Source organism: Natator depressus, chromosome 6 (genome assembly GCF_965152275.1).
Source record: "Natator depressus isolate rNatDep1 chromosome 6, rNatDep2.hap1, whole genome shotgun sequence".
Taxonomy (NCBI): Eukaryota; Metazoa; Chordata; order Testudines; family Cheloniidae; genus Natator; species Natator depressus.
This window is the reverse complement of record NC_134239.1, coordinates 8,514,170-8,531,111: the sequence shown is the minus strand read 5'-3', so window position 1 is coordinate 8,531,111 and position 16,942 is coordinate 8,514,170. Positions and strand designations below refer to the sequence as shown.

The following is a 16,942-nucleotide window of genomic DNA, read 5'->3' as shown; positions in this document are numbered from 1 at the left end:
GCCTCAGTCAGCAGTCAGCTATGGCCATTGAATTCTTTTTCTCACTTAGATCTAACCTGCCATAAAGGCATCGCTAGCTCGCTCTTAACCTGCCAAAGCACATTCCAGGAGAATTCTGCACCTACTCAGCCTTATTAATTTGCAAACTGGACACCATTATATTAGGCTTGAATAAAGACTGGGAGTGGATGTGTCATTACACAAAGTAAAACTGTTTCCCCATGTTTATTCCCCCCCCCCCCCTGTTCCTCACACGTTCTTGTCAACTGCTGGAAATGGCCCACCTTGATTATCACTGCAAAAGGGTTTTTTTTTTTCTCTCCTGCTGGTAATAGCTCACCTTACCTGATCACTCTTGTTACAGTGTGTATGGTAACAGCCATTGTTTCATGTTCTCTGTGTATATAAAATCTCCCCACTGTATTTTCCACTACGTGCATCCAATGAAGTGAGCTGTAGCTCACGAAAGCTTATGCTCAAATAAATTGGTTAGTCTCTAAGGTGCCACAAGTACGCCTGTTCTTTTTGAGTATTTCCCTGCTGACTTCTGTTTCCTTCTGATAACACACAGAGCACCCAGAAGACCCCTCGCCTGCCCACAGCTCAGTTTCCGACTCGTCTTTCGTGACCTGCATTTTGAGCAGCGGCTCCCATGGTTTCCGCTAGCCGTTTCATAAAGGAGCTTGATGGTTTGTTTCTTACATGTATCCTGAACGAAGGGGAGTTTGAATTAGGGTTGAGCCAACCCAGAAAATTACCCTCCCCTCTCAGAAAAGACATAATTTAGCAAATTACCCGTGATACAGTCTTAAGTATTTCTATATTGACACAGCATCTTTCTGTCAAGATGTTTTTCACACCAACTCAGATTTGAGCTTTCAGAATATTGTATCAGAGAAGGGAGTGTTCCTGTTGTGAGCAGACAGCATCCCTTTGCCATACTACAGTAAAAACTATCTTCCACGGTGGCTGTGTTTGCCAAATGATTTTCCAGTCTACGCTGATATTGAGGTCTTCTATTTGGGAAGCTTTTTGTTGTTCTGGAGTCCACTCCTGCAAACCCCCACACCTCCCATTCACTGGTCCAACAGGTGAGCCAGGAACATTTTCATTTCTGCAAGTTATGGGGAGAGAGAGTGTTATGCAGATAAAACTACACAGGATCGTTTCAGGGACAAGACAAGATGTCACGTTTATTATAACACAATTTTATTTATGACCAATAACTAGTATCTAATACCTATGTGTATACACACACACACATCAAATGTTCTGTAGCTGCTAGATAGTTACCAGTCCTGAATGTAGCATGAGTTTGTGGCTTGGGTTCGTAGCTTGTGGAGGCTAACTGGCCAGGAAAGACGGGCACAAGGAAGAGCTGGGTCTCTGTTGGGCATGCACTGATGCCCTTCCATGTTGGCAGCAGAATGTTACCCTCCAAAGTCTTCCATCTCCATCCTTTTTGTAGGCTTTAGTTTGAATCCAGAGTCTATATGTCTTGCTGTGTCACGCTGCCTCTGGGTTTGGTGTGATTGATCAGCCTTCAATTGCAGACATGACCTGGCTTTGATGTTCCTTCAGTTGTACCTTTGTTCTTTTCTTTTTAGGGTGGACTCTTCTTGCTGTGTCAGGGCTGTTGTCTGCATCTTCAGCGGTTGGTGTTTACACTTTATTTCATCAGGACGGGCTGGGGCTGGAGGTTGATTCCATCGTCCATCCATACCTCATTCACACATCTAAACTAAACTAATAGGATTACAGCAGGGTTTTGCAAAAATGAAGGTTGCAGCAAGCTTTTACATAATGGACTGAGCATTTTTAAATGGAGTTTGAGTTATAATATGGACAAGTGTAAGGAATGGCAAACAGTGAGCAGAAGTTACAATGTTGAAACAGTGCAAGTTTCAGTGATTTAAGCAGCAATTGGATTAAAGGGTGAAACTCAATTAGCCAGTTATTGGGGTAACCAGTTTTATGAATGAATGTTGTTTCATTCATAAAACTTTGCTTATGAAGTTATATTAATAAAGTGAACAATTAAAAACAATTTCATCGATCAGTTCTACAAGAGGAGACAGCCACTTCTTCCTATCACACCCATCCCCCTTGAGCACGAATTCCTTGCTCTCTGCTTAGGGCAGTGCTTGCAGTTTACATCTCAGCAAGGCCCTCTAGACCTGCACCCAGCCCTGCGTGGGATAGTAAAATCGTAGCACTGCAGTGCTGCTAACTATGCAGCAAGTTGCCACTCAGGATTCCTGACTCTAAAGAGCCATTTCGGAGACGCATGCTCTGTCCTGATCATAAACATCCTCCCATCCAAACCGTGTTGAAAATGTTCTATAGACTTTACCACTGCCAGGACCTCCCTGGGGCTGATGCCATCGTTTCTCTCTGGCAAACTTGGACTTCGGCAGTAATAAGCTCTGGCCCTCCCCGGTGCTTTGTGTTCTTGTGTCAATACTGCCCCCGAGCCATCTGTGTCCAATAAGAAAGGGGGTTTGAAACCTGGGTAGGCCCAGACAGGAGCAGTCACAGGAGCCTTTGTCCAACTCTGAGAAGGCTACATCACATTCTGCTGGCCAGAGGAACGTCTCACCCAGCCTACGCAATGGGCCCCCATTGCACTGGACACTGTATAGAGTTTATTAGGTGTATTACAGTAGCACCTAGGAGCCCCAGTCATTGACCAGGATCCAATTGTTCTAAGCACTGAAGATTATTTACTGGGTGAATTACGGAAGCATGTAGGCTACCTGCCCATGGACCAGGACCCCTCTGTGTTAGGTACTGGACATTTATTAGGTGTATTTCGGTAGCACCTAGGCCACCACATCCCCATGGTTTTAGACACTGTACAGAGGCAGAACAAGAAGACCCAGAGGAGCAGACTTGCCAACCCTGATCTTTATCCTGAAGCTTGAGATGTTTCTCGATTCCCTGGGACCAAGTCTTGAAGCTAAGGACCAAGCCTTTGAACCAGATTCAGTATTCTCAAGGTATGGAAACTAAGCCGGATTCAGGTGGGCATGAATTTAAGGTGCAGTGCTCCACTTTCAACGTGGGTGAAACCCAACAGGAACAAGACCCTCCTTTTCTGGAATTGGCGCGTCCGCACAAGGGGTCGGTCAGGAGTTGCTCCTGAAGGGAAGCCGGTGGAGGGAGTGGACAGGTCTGATGCACGCCCAATATCCCGCACTGCAGCGTTCTGTACCAGCTCTTCCTAAGCACCAAATCTTTGGGCAGTAAAGCCAACAGGGACTGTCCCTCATGGGCTTCCCCCTGCTGACTGCAGCACCTTCCCCAGTCAGGGCATTCATAGGGCTGCTGCCCGGAGTGCAGTCATTGCAGCCAGGACTGAGCTCTGATTGCAATTTCCCCCCGCTGAGATTTCCCCCCGTTGTGGCTTCCCTGATGCTCCATAACGCTGGAGCAAAGAGCCCTCACCAGCCTGGGGCTTCCCCCTCGGGTTGATCCTCTGGCAGTTAATAAGCTCTCCATTCGAGCCGGATTCATCCCTGCTGTGGCAGGGTTGTCCTCCGCAGTGCCCCCTTGTGGCCTACCTTCCCCTGGTTGGGACACTGATAATGGCCCTAAGCAGTAGCACCAAGGGTCTGCGGTCCTTCCCAGGCCACCGTACCAACCCCACTCTCTCACACAGAGTGCTGACCCTCCAGATTGTCTCCCTGGAGGCCTGGCTCCTACCCAAGCCTGGAGGCTCTCCTCCAGGCTAGAGCCTTATTCCCAGTCTGCCTCCAGGCTATCTGCTTCTCCAGGGCCTGTCCCTGGAGTCTTCTTCTCTCCTGCCACCCTCTCCCTAACTCAGCTCCCCCAGAGCTGGATGTGCAGGAGGCACAGGAGCAGCTGACCAGGGCTGAGCATAACTCCCCTTAAAGGGCTAGCCTGTGACACCACTCTGAGCACGCTGGTGGGTCTTCTGCTGTCTGCTCAGGACAGCAGGCTGGGTGAACCCTCTTTCATGCTGGGGACATGTATAGGGTCTCTCCACCAGGATCCCAACAAGAGCAGTCAGGGCCAGGGGTCAGAACAGGGTCAAAGCTGAGGCTAGGAGTAGCCGAGGAGTCCATAGTCAGGTCCGGGCCAGGGTCAATATGGAGGGTCAGGTTTCAGTATCTGAGTCTAAGTCCAAATGAAGCCAGGAGTTGAAGAGCATGGGCCAGGGGCAGTCATGGCTGCTACAGAAGACACACACTGCTGTCTGGACATAGACTGAAGTGCCCCTTGGGTTTATATAGAGCAGGGAGCCAATCAGAAGCCTTGGGACTGCTGCCTGTCAAACCCTTGAGGTAGAACAGCCATGGTCTGTGTCCACAGCGGGTCATGGGAGGTGGAGAAGCAGCTGGTTATAGCTACTACTGTGTGGCAACCTGGAGCTATTAGCTGCCTGGTAGCACTACTGGTCTGGGTTCTTGACCCAGGGGGTCTCACATTTGTGCTCCCACGCTGACTAGGGCTGCCTCCTGCAGGCCTTGGTTTGGAAGATTTTGTGCCAAAACCACAACACAAACTGTGGACCCCAAATCATGGAAGGCTGCCATGAAGTTGGGTGCATGGTCTTGGGATGCAGGCGTCCAGGATTGCTCTTCCAGGCCAGAGCCCTCCCAGCCTATAAGGAGCCGTGTCTGATTTTTGAGTCCAGTATCTCGTGCACCTCATACTCATTGAGACCTTGGACCCGTACTGGAGGGGGCGGTTGTTGAGCCTGGTGAGTCCAAGTTAAGCCGAGGTCAAGCCAAGAGTTCCAGAGCATAGAACAGGAACAGTCGTAGCAGCTACCAAAGAGCCATGCTGTCGTCTGGACACTTCCTGGACCACCTGTTGGGTTTTTATGGGACAGGCAGCCAATCAGGAGCCATGGGGCTGCTGCCTGTCAAATCCATGAGGCGGAACTTCTCATGGTCTGTGTCCACAATATAACCTCATAACGTGGGTACAGACATTTCAGTGAGATCAATGCCTGCAGCAACTTATACAAGCATTTCATAAAGTCTAAACACGATACACATTTGTCAAAATCTAACACCTAATGTATCAATGCTAATGCACAGGTGAGCCAGACCGGTTCCCAGCTGTGCATGTGTCAGTGTGCAATGAGGCCTGGGGGCCTTGGCATGAGCTGGCAGCTGGTCTGCCAGAGTCACAGATGTGTTTTAATGTGGCCAAATGCAAAGCTGTACATCCAGGACCAACGAGACTATCTGTCACATTTCCTGGATGGGGGCCTGTACACTGGAAAGCATGGACTCCTGAAAGCTCGTAGGGGGTGTTGGGCATGTCATGGAACTAAAACAATCTGCTGCCGTGGAGCCTGATGCTAAAGAATATGTCATGTAAATTGCACCTATTAAGGAAAATATAGTAGCAGACGCCCTGTCCTGGAATGAGGGTTCTGAGCCAATGCCTATGGATCAGGCAGTGGCTGACCCTCTACAGCCTTGCAAGAGAGGATGGGTGACTCTGGGAGCCCCTTGGTGCCACCTAGCAGGGGGCCCGCCATACTGTAACTCATACGAGGCCTGATGCACTCACTGCCCCCAACACACTGTCATAATACGGATCTAAAGTGTCATGTAAGGTATTGGATGCAAACTAGTGATGCACTGGGCTGAAAAATCCATTGTGTGATGTACATAGGGGTTGTGTTCAGAGTTACAGATGTGGGCCAGAAATATGTTCTTGGAATGTGTTTGGGAGGAAGTACCTGCCCCGAGCCTGCCCTAGACAAAGGAATGTGGATTTACCTGCCTCACCGGCAGGCAGAGGACAATGAAAATACATTGACATAGAATTTAAACAAAGCAATCGAGCTAACAAGCAATGGAGGGAAGAGCTTAGCGAGCTCACCGATGGACAGAGTCTGGCACTCCTGGGAATCTTCCTGGCTCTTGAGGCAGAGACAATGGGCTTTGGGGAAGTATAAGGGGACCCAAAAGACATTCTAGTTTCCAGCACATTGGGGACAGCACCCTCTGATTCTGTGACCCCTGGAACCCTGGGCCTGGGAAGAGCTAGAGATGCTGGTAACTGGGCACATGTGAGAAAACTACTCAAACAAAGATTGTAACTCACGAAGATTAAGTTTTAGGCCCTGAAAGTGTGTTTGGTTTGTAGCCAGACCTGTCCCTTTTTCTCTTGCTTAGTATCACTTAAATCTCTGTTCTTTGTTAATTAACTTAGTTTTACTATAAACCATCTCCGTGCTGTTGTACTGACGTATGAAGAGAGTCCTCAGCTAAGCTAACAGGCTGGTGTGTGGACACTGTCTCTTTGGAGGCAGAAAAGAAACTTTTCTGTGAGTGTCCAGGGAGAGGGACCGGACACTGCAAGGAAACGTCTCTGGGGAACTCGGGAACTGGGTTACCGTTACCGGCAAGGCAAGGTAAAGACTGGCAGAGCTTTGAGGAGTAGGCTGGAGAGGTGGACAGATGGGTGGCAGGAAGCTGCCAACCACTCTAATCTCCAATAAAGCTCCCTCCTTCTAAGACAGAGGCATGCCACAATGGCGCACAGTTGTGGGTGTCCTGTAAAGAACGTCACACTCTGTGCCCCACCCGGAGGCAGCTACATCTCAGTGCTGGGCAAGGGATCCTTGTATAAATGCTCAGCCTGGAAAGCATGTTGTGCAGGTTTGAAGGCTCGAGGAGATGAATGAGGGTCCTGCTGTCTATTTTTGCGTGGGAAACAGGCTCCTGGCTCTTGGTGTGGTTTTGCCACTTCCCCTTCTGTCGTGCAATCAGCCGCCACAGGCCGGTTCCAGAGAAATTAGAAGCCAGCTTGCCTCGCTAGTTCCCCATTTTTCTGAAAGTACCAACTCCCCTCCATGGTTTTCTTTTCATTTCTGTGTGTTCAGACAAAACATGTCAGACAAAAAAGAAAGATCAAAGACGGTGTGGGCCCGCTGCTCAATGGAGAAGGTGAGCTGGTAACGGAAGATAATAAGAGGGCAGAGTTGCTCAATGCCTACTTTGCTTCAATCTTCTCACAAAAAATAACATGTGACTGGATGACTCACGAAGTTACCACAGACAATAAAGGGGAAGGGAACAGTGGGACAATGGAACGGACCTGCCTAGGGAGGTCATGGAAGCTACTTCCCTGGAGTTTTTCAAAAGGAGGCTGGACAGCCATCTGTCCTAGATGGTTTAGACACAACAAATCTTGCATCTTGGCAGGGGGGTTAGACTAGATGGCCATTGTGGTCCCTGTTAACCCTATGGCTCTCTGTTCCTCTGGACCGCAGAGTGAATGGGAATCAAGCACATCTGGGATGGGGCGTGGGGACTGTTTATACAGTGATCACTTGACCGGCACTGGGATGCAGCCACCTCCCGGGTGAGTACAGGGGCTGGTTAGCCGTCATCCAGCAACGCAACTTAGAAGTAAATCTGACACCAGTGTAAACCCATCCCACTCCCTGAGTTTCCTCCATCATGGCCCTGGCCTAGCAGAGCCCTGCTTCGCTCCTTGACCTGCAAGAAGAAAGTCAAGGAAAGTGTGGGCCCCTTACTGAATGAGGGAGGCAACCTAGTGACAGAGGATGTGGAAAAAGCTAATGTACTAATGTACTCAGTGCTTTTTTTGCCTCTGTCTTCATGAACAAGGTCAGCTCCCAGACTACCGCACTGGGCAGCACAGCATGGGGAGGAGGTGACCATCCCTCTGTGGAGAAAGAAGTGGTTCGGGACTATTTAGAAAAGCTGGACGTTCACAAGTCCATGGGGCCGGATGCATTGCATCCGAGAGTGCTAAAGGAGTTGGCGGATGTGATTGCGGAGCCATTGGCCATTATCTTTGAAAACTCATGGCGATCGGGGGAAGTCCCGGACGACTGGAAAAAGGCTAATGTAGTGCCCATCTTTAAAAAAGGGAAGAAGGAGGATCCTGGGAACTACAGGCCAGTCAGCCTCACCTCAGTCCCTGGAAAAATCATGGAGCAGGTCCTCAAGGAATCAATTCTGAAGCACTTAGACGAGAGGAAAGTGATCAGGAACAGTCAGCATGGATTCACCAAGGGCAAGTCATGCCTGACTAATCTAATTGCCTTCTATGACGAGATAACTGGTTCTGTGGATGAAGGGAAAGCAGTGGATGTGTTGTTCCTTGACTTTAGCAAAGCTTTTGACACTGTCTCCCACAGTATTCTTGCCAGCAAGTTAAAGAAGTATGGGCTGGATGAATGGAATATAAGGTGGATAGAAAGCCGGCTAGATTGTCGGGCTCAACGGGTGGTGATCAATGGCTTCATGTCTAGTTGGCAGCCGGTATCAAGTGGAGTGCCCCAAGGGTCGGTCCTGGGGCCGGTTTTGTTCAATATATTCCTAAATGATCTGGAGGATGGTGTGGATTGCACCCTCAGCAAGTTTGCAGATGACACTAAACTGGGAGGAGAGGTAGATACGCTGGAGTGTAGGGATAGGATACAGAGGGACCTAGACAAATTGGAGGATTGGGCCAAAAGAAATCTGATGAGGTTCAACAAGGACAAGTGCAGAGTCCTGCACTTAGGACGGAAGAATCCCATGCACCGCTACAGACTAGGGACCGAATGGCTAGGCAGCAGTTCTGCAGAAAAGGACCTAGGGGTTACAGTGGATGAGAAGCTGGATATGAGTCAACAGTGTGCCGTTGTTGCCAAGAAGGCCAATGGCATTTTGGGATGTATAAGTAGGGGCATTGCCAGCAGATCGAGGGACGTGATCGTTCCCCTCTATTCGACACTGGTGAGGCCTCATCTGGAGTACTGTGTCCAGTTTTGGGCTCCACACTACAAGAAGGATGTGGAAAAATTGGAAAGCGTCCAGGAGAGGGCAACAAAAATGATTAGGGGACTGGAACACATGACTTATGAGGAGAGGCTGAGGGAACTGGGGATGTTTAGTCTTCAGAAGAGAAGAATGAGGGGGGATTTGATAGCTGCTTTCAACTACCTGAAAGGGGGTTCCAAAGAGGATGGCTCTAGACTGTTCTCAGTGGTAGCAGATGACAGAACAAGGAGTAATGGTCTCAAGTTGCAGTGGGGGAGATTTAGGTTGGATATTAGGAAAAACTTTTTCACTAGGAGGGTGGTGAAGCACTGGAATGCTTTACCTAGAGAGGTGGTGGAATCTCCTCCCTTTGAGGTTTTTAAGGTCAGGCTTGACAAAGCCCTGGCTGGGATGATTTACTTGGGGATCGGTCCTGCTTTGAGCAGGGGGTTGGACTAGATCATAGAATCATAGAATCATAGAATATCAGGGTTGGAAGGGACCTCAGGAGGTCATCTAGTCCAACCCCCTGCTCAAAGAAGGACCAATCCCCAATCAAATCATCCCAGCCAGGGCTTTGTCAAGCCTGACCTTAAAAATTTCCAAGGAAGGAGATTCTACCACCTCCCTAGGTAACGCATTCCAGTGTTTCACCACCCTCCTAGTGAAAAAGTTTTTTCTAATATCCAACCTAAACCTCCCCCACTGCAACTTGAGACCATTACTCCTTGTTCTGTCCTCTTCTACCACTGAGAATATAGTCTAGAACCATCCTCTCTGGAACCACCTCTCAGGTAGTTGAAAGCAGCTATCAAATCCCCCCTCATTCTTCTCTTCTGCAGACTAAACAATCCCAGTTCCCTCAGCCTCTCCTCATAGGTCATGTGTTCCAGACCCCTAATCATTTTTGTTGCCCTTCGCTGGACTCTCTCCAATTTATCCACATCCTTCTTGTAGTGTGGGGCCCAAAACTGGACACAGTACTCCAGATGAGGCCTCACCAATGTCGAATAGAGGGGAACGATCATGTCCCTCGATCTGCTCTCTATGCCCCTACTTATACATCCCAAAATGCCATTGGCCTTCTTGGCAACAAGGGCACACTGCTGACTCATATCCAGCTTCTCGTCCACTGTAATCCCTAGGTACTTTTCCGCAGAACTGCTGCCTAGCCATTCGGTCCCTAGTCTGTAGCGGTGCATTGGGTTCTTCCGTCCTAAGTGCAGGACCCTGCACTTATCCTTATTGAACCTCATCAGATTTCTTTTGGCCCAATCCTCCAATTTGTCTAGGTCCCTCTGTATCCTATCCCTGCCCTCCAGCGTATCTACCACTCCTCCCAGTTTAGTATCATCTGCAAATTTGCTGAGAGTGCAATCCACACCTTCCTCCAGATCATTTATGAAGATATTGAACAAAACAGGCCCCAGGACCGACCCCTGGGGCACTCCACTTGACACTGGCTGCCAACTAGACATGGAGCCATTGATCACTCCCCGTTGAGCCCGACAATCAAGCCAACTTTCTACCCACCTTATAGTGCATTCATTAAGCCCATACTTCTTTAACTTGCTGACAAGAATACTGTGGGAGACCGTGTCAAAAGCTTTGCTAAAGTCAAGAAACAATACATCCACTGCTTTCCCTTCATCCACAGAATCAGTAATCTCATCATAGAAGGCGATTAGATTAGTCAGGCATGACCTACCCTTGGTGAATCCATGCTGACTGTTCCTGATCACTTTCCTCTCGTGTAAGTGCTTCAGGATTGATTCTTGGAGGACCTGCTCCATGATTTTTCCAGGGACTGAGGTGAGGCTGACTTGTCTGTAGTTCCCAGGATCCTCCTTCTTCCCTTTTTTAAAGATTGGCACTACATTAGCCTTTTTCCAGTCATCTGGGACTTCCCCCGTTTGCCACGAGTTTTCAAAGATAATGGCCAATGGCTCTGCAATCACATTCGCCAAGTCCTTTAGCACTCTCGGATGCAACTCGTCCGGCCCCATGGACTTGTGCACGTCCAACTTTTCTAAATAGTCCCTAACCACCTCTTTCTCCACAGAGGGCTGGCCATCTACTCCCCATGTTGTGATGCCCAGCGCAGCAGTCTGGGAGCTGTCCTTGTTAGTGAAGACAGAGGCAAAAAAAGCATTGAGCGCATTAGCTTTTTCCACATCCTCTGTCACTAGGTTGCCTCCCTCATTCAGTAAGGGGCCCACACTTTCCTTGGCTTTCTTCTTGTTGCCAACATACCTGAAGAAACCCTTCTTGTTACTCTTGACATCTCTTGCTAGCTGCAGCGCCAGGTGCGATTTGGCTCTCCTGATTTCATTCCTACATGCCCGAGCAATATTTTTATACTCTTCCCTGGTCATATGTCCAACCTTCCACTTCTTGTAAGCTTCTTTTTTATGTTTAAGATCCGCTAGGATTTCACCGTTAAGCCAAGCTGGTCACCTGCCATATTTACTATTCTTTCGACTCATCGGGATGGTTTGTCCCTGTAACCTCAACAGGGATTCCTTGAAATACAGCCAGCTCTCCTGTACTCCTTTCCCCTTCATGTTAGTCCCCCAGGGGATCCTACCCATCCGCTCCCTGAGGGAATCGAAGTCTGCTTTCCTGAAGTCCAGGGTCCGTATCCTGCTGCTTACCTTTCTTCCCTGTGTCAGGATCCTGAACTCAACCAACTCATGGTCACTGCCTCCCAGATTCCCGTCCACTTTTGCTTCCCCCACTAATTCTTCCCTGTTTGTGAGCAGCAGGTCAAGAAAAGCTCCCCCCCAGTTGGCTCGTCTAGCACTTGCACCAGGAAATTGTCCCCTATGCTTTCCAAAAACTTCCTGGATTGTCTATGCACCGCTGTATTGCTCTCCCAGCAGATATCAGGAAAATTAAAGTCATCCATGAGAACCAGGGCGTGCGATCTAGTAGCTTCTGTGAGGTGCCGGAAGAAAGCCTCATCCACCTCATCCCCCTGGTCCGGTGGTCTATAGCAGACTCCCACCACTACATCACTCTTGTTGCTCACACTTCTAAACTTAATCCATAGACACTCAGGTTTTTCTGCAGTTTCGTACCGGAGCTCTGAGCAGTCATACTGCTCCCTTACATACAGTGCAACTCCCCCACCTTTTCTGCCCTGCCTGTCCTTCCTGAACAGTTTATAACCATCCATGACAGTACTCCAGTGATGTGAGTTATCCCACCAAGTCTCTGTTGTTCCAATCACGTCATAGTTCCTTGACATCACCAGGACCTCCAGTTCTCCCTGCTTGTTTCCAAGGCTTTGTGCATTCGTATATAAGCACTTGAGATAACCTGCTAATCGCCCCTCATTCTCAGTATGAGGCAGGAGCCCTCCCCTCACAGACGTTCCTGCCTGTGTTTCCTCCCGGTATCCCGCTCTCCCACTTACCTCAGGGCTTTGGTCTCCTTCCCCCGGTGAACCTAGTTTAAAACCCTCCTCACTAGGTTAGCCAGCCTGCTCGCAAAGATGCTCTTCCCTCTCTTCGTAAGATGGAGCCCGTCTCTGCCCAGCACTCAACCTCCTGAGGTCCCTTCCAACCCTGATATTCTATGATTCTATGATTCCTGTGAGCTGCCACAGGGTGCAGCAGCCACGGGGTTGGGGTACCAGCTCCCCAGCCATGCAGATCAGGTGGGAGCCCTCTGCCCTTCTCACGCCGAGCGGCTCACACAGCCAAAGGGGAGGCACAGGGCCAGAGGGGTTCGCTCCTGCTGGAACGGCTGGGAGGGAACGTTTGTCCAGTGGTTGCCACTGGGTGTAAGAAAAGTGTGTGTGGTTGTCCCAGTGCAGGAGTGTGTGGGATTGTGAGTATCTGTGTCTGGTTGTTTCTGTCATATTGTGTGTGCGATTATGATAGTGTGTAACTGTGCATGTATTTGGGTGACAGTGTTTTGTGTGTGTGATTTGTGTGTCTCAGTATCGGTGTGTGTCTGTCTCTGTCTCAGTGTAGTTGTGTGTATGTGTCTGTGTGTTTAGCTGTGTGATGTGTCTCACTGCAGTTGTGTGTGTCTATCTCTGTGTACTTGTGTGTCTCTCTCTCTCAGTGTAGGGGTATGTCTCTGTCTAGTCTCTGTCTATCTAGTGTTTTTGTGTCTGTCTAGTTGCGTTCCTCTGTGTGTGTGTGTGTGTGTATGTCTGCCTTGTGTGTGCGTATGTGTCTCTCTCTCAATGTAGAGGTGTGTGTCTGTATATCTCAGTGTAGTTGTGTGCATATGTGTAGTTGTGTGTGTCTGTTTCAGTGTAGGTGTGTTGGCTGGTCTGTGGTTTTTTGTGTGTGTTTTTTGTCTCTTGGTGTAGTGTGTTTGTCTGACTAGTTGTGTGTCTGTCTCAATGTAGCTTTCTTTCTTTCTTTCTTTCTTTCTTTCTTTCTGCCACCTCCTCATAACACACTCTCCTTCCTCTGGTCAGTGTTTCTCTCTTTTCAGATATCACTTCTCTTTCCTCTGTGGGGCGTGTGTGCTCAGTAGGATGGGGGGGGAAGGGTCCAGAGGGTGCGAAGTGGATGCAGTGTTTGCAATTGCACAGTCCTGCTGTAAAACCACAGCCGCTTCCTGCTGCTTCAATGTCATGTCTCTTTTGTCTGTGAGTCCTGGACCCATCAGGGAGTGGAGGAGGGCTGACTTTGGGGTGGCTGAGAGTGAGGGGGATGGGCTGGGCAGGGGGGACAGACTGGGAGATGGGGTCTGAAAAGGGAAGAATGGGGGAGGCCAGCTCAGCTCCTCCCACCCTCCTAGGACCATCTCAGCCTCTGTCTTTCCCCTTTACCCCCGAGCCCCACCCACCTGCCCCATAATTGTGCACCCACTTTGCCCCATATCTGCTGCTCCTACAGCTCTGCGGGTTCTTTACCACCTGTCAGGGTTGGTGGGGGCAACTCCAAGGGGATTCTCCTTCTCACCTTTCCCAGGCCTGGGCTTGCAGGGATGGAGAAGGCAGAAGGGAGGAGAGCTGTGCAATGGTGGAGTTGGCTATGCTGTGTGTCAGGGATTCACCGATTGGCTGTTGGGTCTTTCTTGTGTGACATGAGTTTGGTGGGTCTCAGCTCTGGCTCCCATGGCACAAGCTTACCAGGCCACCCTGCACTCATTGATAGACTCGGCGGAGAGACCGAGAAGTGCCTGGGTCAAGGAGCTCCGAGTGTGATGTGGCGGCCAATCCTTGGACACATGAATGGGGGAATCTCGAGTAGGAGTAAAGAGGGCCTACTCCCTCTGTATTTGCCAATGGTACAAGTGCTGCTGGAATCCTGTGTCCAGTTCTGGTGCCCACAGTTCATGAAGGATGTTGATACATTGGAGAGGGGTCAGAGAAGAGCCACGAGAATGATTAGAAGTTTAGAAAACCTGCCTGAGAGTGATAAGGAACAAATATTTGATGATGGGCTCTTCAGTCTGGCAGAGAAAGGTCTAATGTGCTCCCATGGCTGGAATCCGACACCAGTGTAAACCCATCCCACTCCCTGAGTTTCCTCCATCATGGCCCTGGCCTAGCAGAGCCCTGCTTCGCTCCTGTGAGCAGCCACAGGGTGCAGCAGCCACGGGGCTGGGGTACCAGCTCCCCACCCGTGCAGATCAGGTGGGAGCCCTCTGCCCTTCTCACGCCGAGCGGCTCACACAGCCAAAGGGGAGGCACCAGCCCAGAGGGGTTCGCTCCTGCGGGAACGGCTGGGAGGGCAGCGTTTGTCCAGTGGTCGCCACTGGGTGTAAGAAAAGTGTGTGTGGTTGTGTCAGTGCAGGGGTGTCTGTGTGGTTTTTGGGTGTCTGTCTGTCAGTGGAGCGTTGGATTGTGACTGTCCGTGTCAGGTTGTCTCAGTGTCATATTGTGTGTGTGTATTTGGGTGACTTAGTGTTGTTTTGTGTGTGTGTGATTTGTGTGTCTCTTTATCGTCCTGTGTCTGTCTCAGTGTTATCTGTGTGTCTGTCTGTTTGTTTAGCTGTGTGTGTCTTTCACTGCAGTTGTGTGTCTAATTGTGTATCTGTCTATCTCAGTGTAATTGTGTGTGTGTGTGTCTGTCTCAGAGTAGAGGTGTTTATCTGTCTGGTTGTGTGTCTGTCTGTCTCAGGGTAGTTGTATGGGTGTCTGTCTAGTTGTGTGTGTTTGTCTCAGGGTTGGTGAATTCGCAGTATTTTCCCCAAGAATTAAAATGAGAGGGGTGTTGAATTTACAAAGGGTGGGGGGTGGGGGTAGAAAATGACTAAATTAGCAACATCGCGTGTAACTAGTTGACGACTCTCAAGGGTGGGGGAGGGAATGGGGGAGTTCAGGGTGTATGTGGTTGATCTTTTTTATTTGTTTTTTCACCTGTCTCCATGTAGCTGCGTGTGTGTCTGACTAGTTGGGTGTCTCAGTGTAGCTGACTTTTTCTTTTCTCCATTCTGCTCCCTCCCTATAACACCCCAAGTCCGTCCTCCCTCACCCCATCAGTGTTTCTCTTTTCGGGTATCACTTCTCTTTCCTCTGCACTCCGCTGCCTCCTCTCCAGGCAGCGCCCTTGAACCTCTCACTCCCCGCTCCACACACACCCCTCCCCCAGCACAGGATGGACCCCCTGCCTCTGCTCCTCTACCTGTGCGCAGGTAAGTGCCAGCCAGAGGGACTGGGAAATGCTGGGCTCCTCCACATGGGTGCCCAGCGAGTACCCCTCTGGCAGGGGGATGGGAGCAGCTGGATGGTCGGTACTCCTGGGTCCTATCCCTGGCTGGCTCTGGGCGGGTGGGAGGGAGTGGGGTCTGGTGGGTTACAGCAGGGGACCTGTGCATCAGGAGTCCTAGGTTCTCTCCCCAAATTTGGGCGGGGAATGGGGCTCTAGTGGCTTAGAGGAGGGATAGGGGGCGCTGATAACCAGCATTCCTGCATGCAGTTCCCTCTGTGTTCTGTTCCCCCAGACTCTCTGGGATGGGAGTGGGTCACAGGTGCGACTCCCCTTCTCTGTGGGGCGTGTTTGCTCAGTAGGATGTCGGGGGGAAGGGTCCGGCGGGTGCGAAGTAGATGTGGTGTTTGTAATAGCGCAATCCTGCTGTAAAACCACAGCCACTTCCCGCTGCTTCAACGTCACATCTCTCTTGTCTGTGAGTCCTGAACCCATCAGGGAATGGAGGGGGCTGACTTTGGAGTGGCTGAGAGTGAGGGGGATGGGCTGGACAGGCGGGACAGCCTGGGAGATGGGGTCTGAAAAGGGATGAAGGGAAGAATGGGGGAGGCCACCTCAGCACCTCCCCCATCCTCAGCTCCTTTGTCCCCAGGCCCCACCCACCCAGCTCCACAATTCTGCACCCCGCTTTGCCCCATATCTGCTCCTCCTACAGCTCTGGGGGGTCTTTACTACCTCCCAGGCCTGGAGGGGGCAGCTCCCACGGGATTCTTGCAGAGGGATGGCCACGCTGTGTGTTAGGGATTCACTGTTGCCACTGATGGGCTGTTTGGTGTATCTTGTGTGACATGAGTTTGGTGGGTCTCAGCTCGGGCTCCCATGGCACAAGCTTACCAGGCCACCCTGCATTAGCTGACAGACTCGGTCAAGAGACCGAGAACTGCCTGGGCCAAGGAGCTCCCACTGCGATGCTGCGGCCAATCCTTGGAGGCAGAAGAAGGAGAAACTTGAGTAGGAGCAGAGAGGTTATTTTACCTCTGTATTTGCTCGCGATGCGAGTGCTGCTGGAATCCTGTTCTGCCAGTTCTGGTGCCCACAGTTGAAGAAGGATGTTGATAAATTGGGGAGGGCTCAGAGAACAGCCATGAGAATGATCAAAGCATTAGGAAACCTGCCTGATGGATTGAGCTCCTTGAGTCTATCGCTATTTAGATTAACAAAGCAAAGGCCAAGGGGTGATGATCTCAGTCTATAAGTACCTGCGTGGGGAACAAATATTTGATGATGGGCTCTTCAGTCTAGCAGAGGAGGGTCTAACATGATCCGTGGCTGGAAGCTGAAGCTAGACAACTTCAGGCTGGAAATGAGATGTAACATTTCTAACACTGAGAGGAATTAACCACTGGAACAATTTACCAGGGGTCGTGATGGATTCCCCGTCACTGGCAATTTTACATCAAGATTGGATCTTTTTCTAAATGTTCCAGTCTAGTTCAATCAGGGATTAATTTAGAGAAGCTCTCTGGCTCATGTTACACAGGAAGTCAGGGTAGATGA

At 50.1% G+C, this 16,942-nt stretch overlaps 1 protein-coding gene and 1 long non-coding RNA gene across 2 annotated transcripts in view; one reads left to right on the top strand and one right to left on the bottom strand.

Annotated features, from left to right (window-relative positions):
• Positions 1–575, bottom strand: part of LOC141988615 (uncharacterized) — a 39,991-nt gene extending 39,416 nt beyond the window's left edge. The window contains exon 1 of the long non-coding RNA XR_012639786.1: positions 346–575. This is a non-coding gene — a long non-coding RNA (uncharacterized LOC141988615). The remainder of the gene's footprint in view (positions 1–345) is intronic.
• Positions 1–16,942, top strand: part of LOC141988522 (uncharacterized) — a 329,702-nt gene that overhangs the window by 205,960 nt on the left and 106,800 nt on the right. The gene's annotated exons all lie outside the window — the stretch shown is intronic.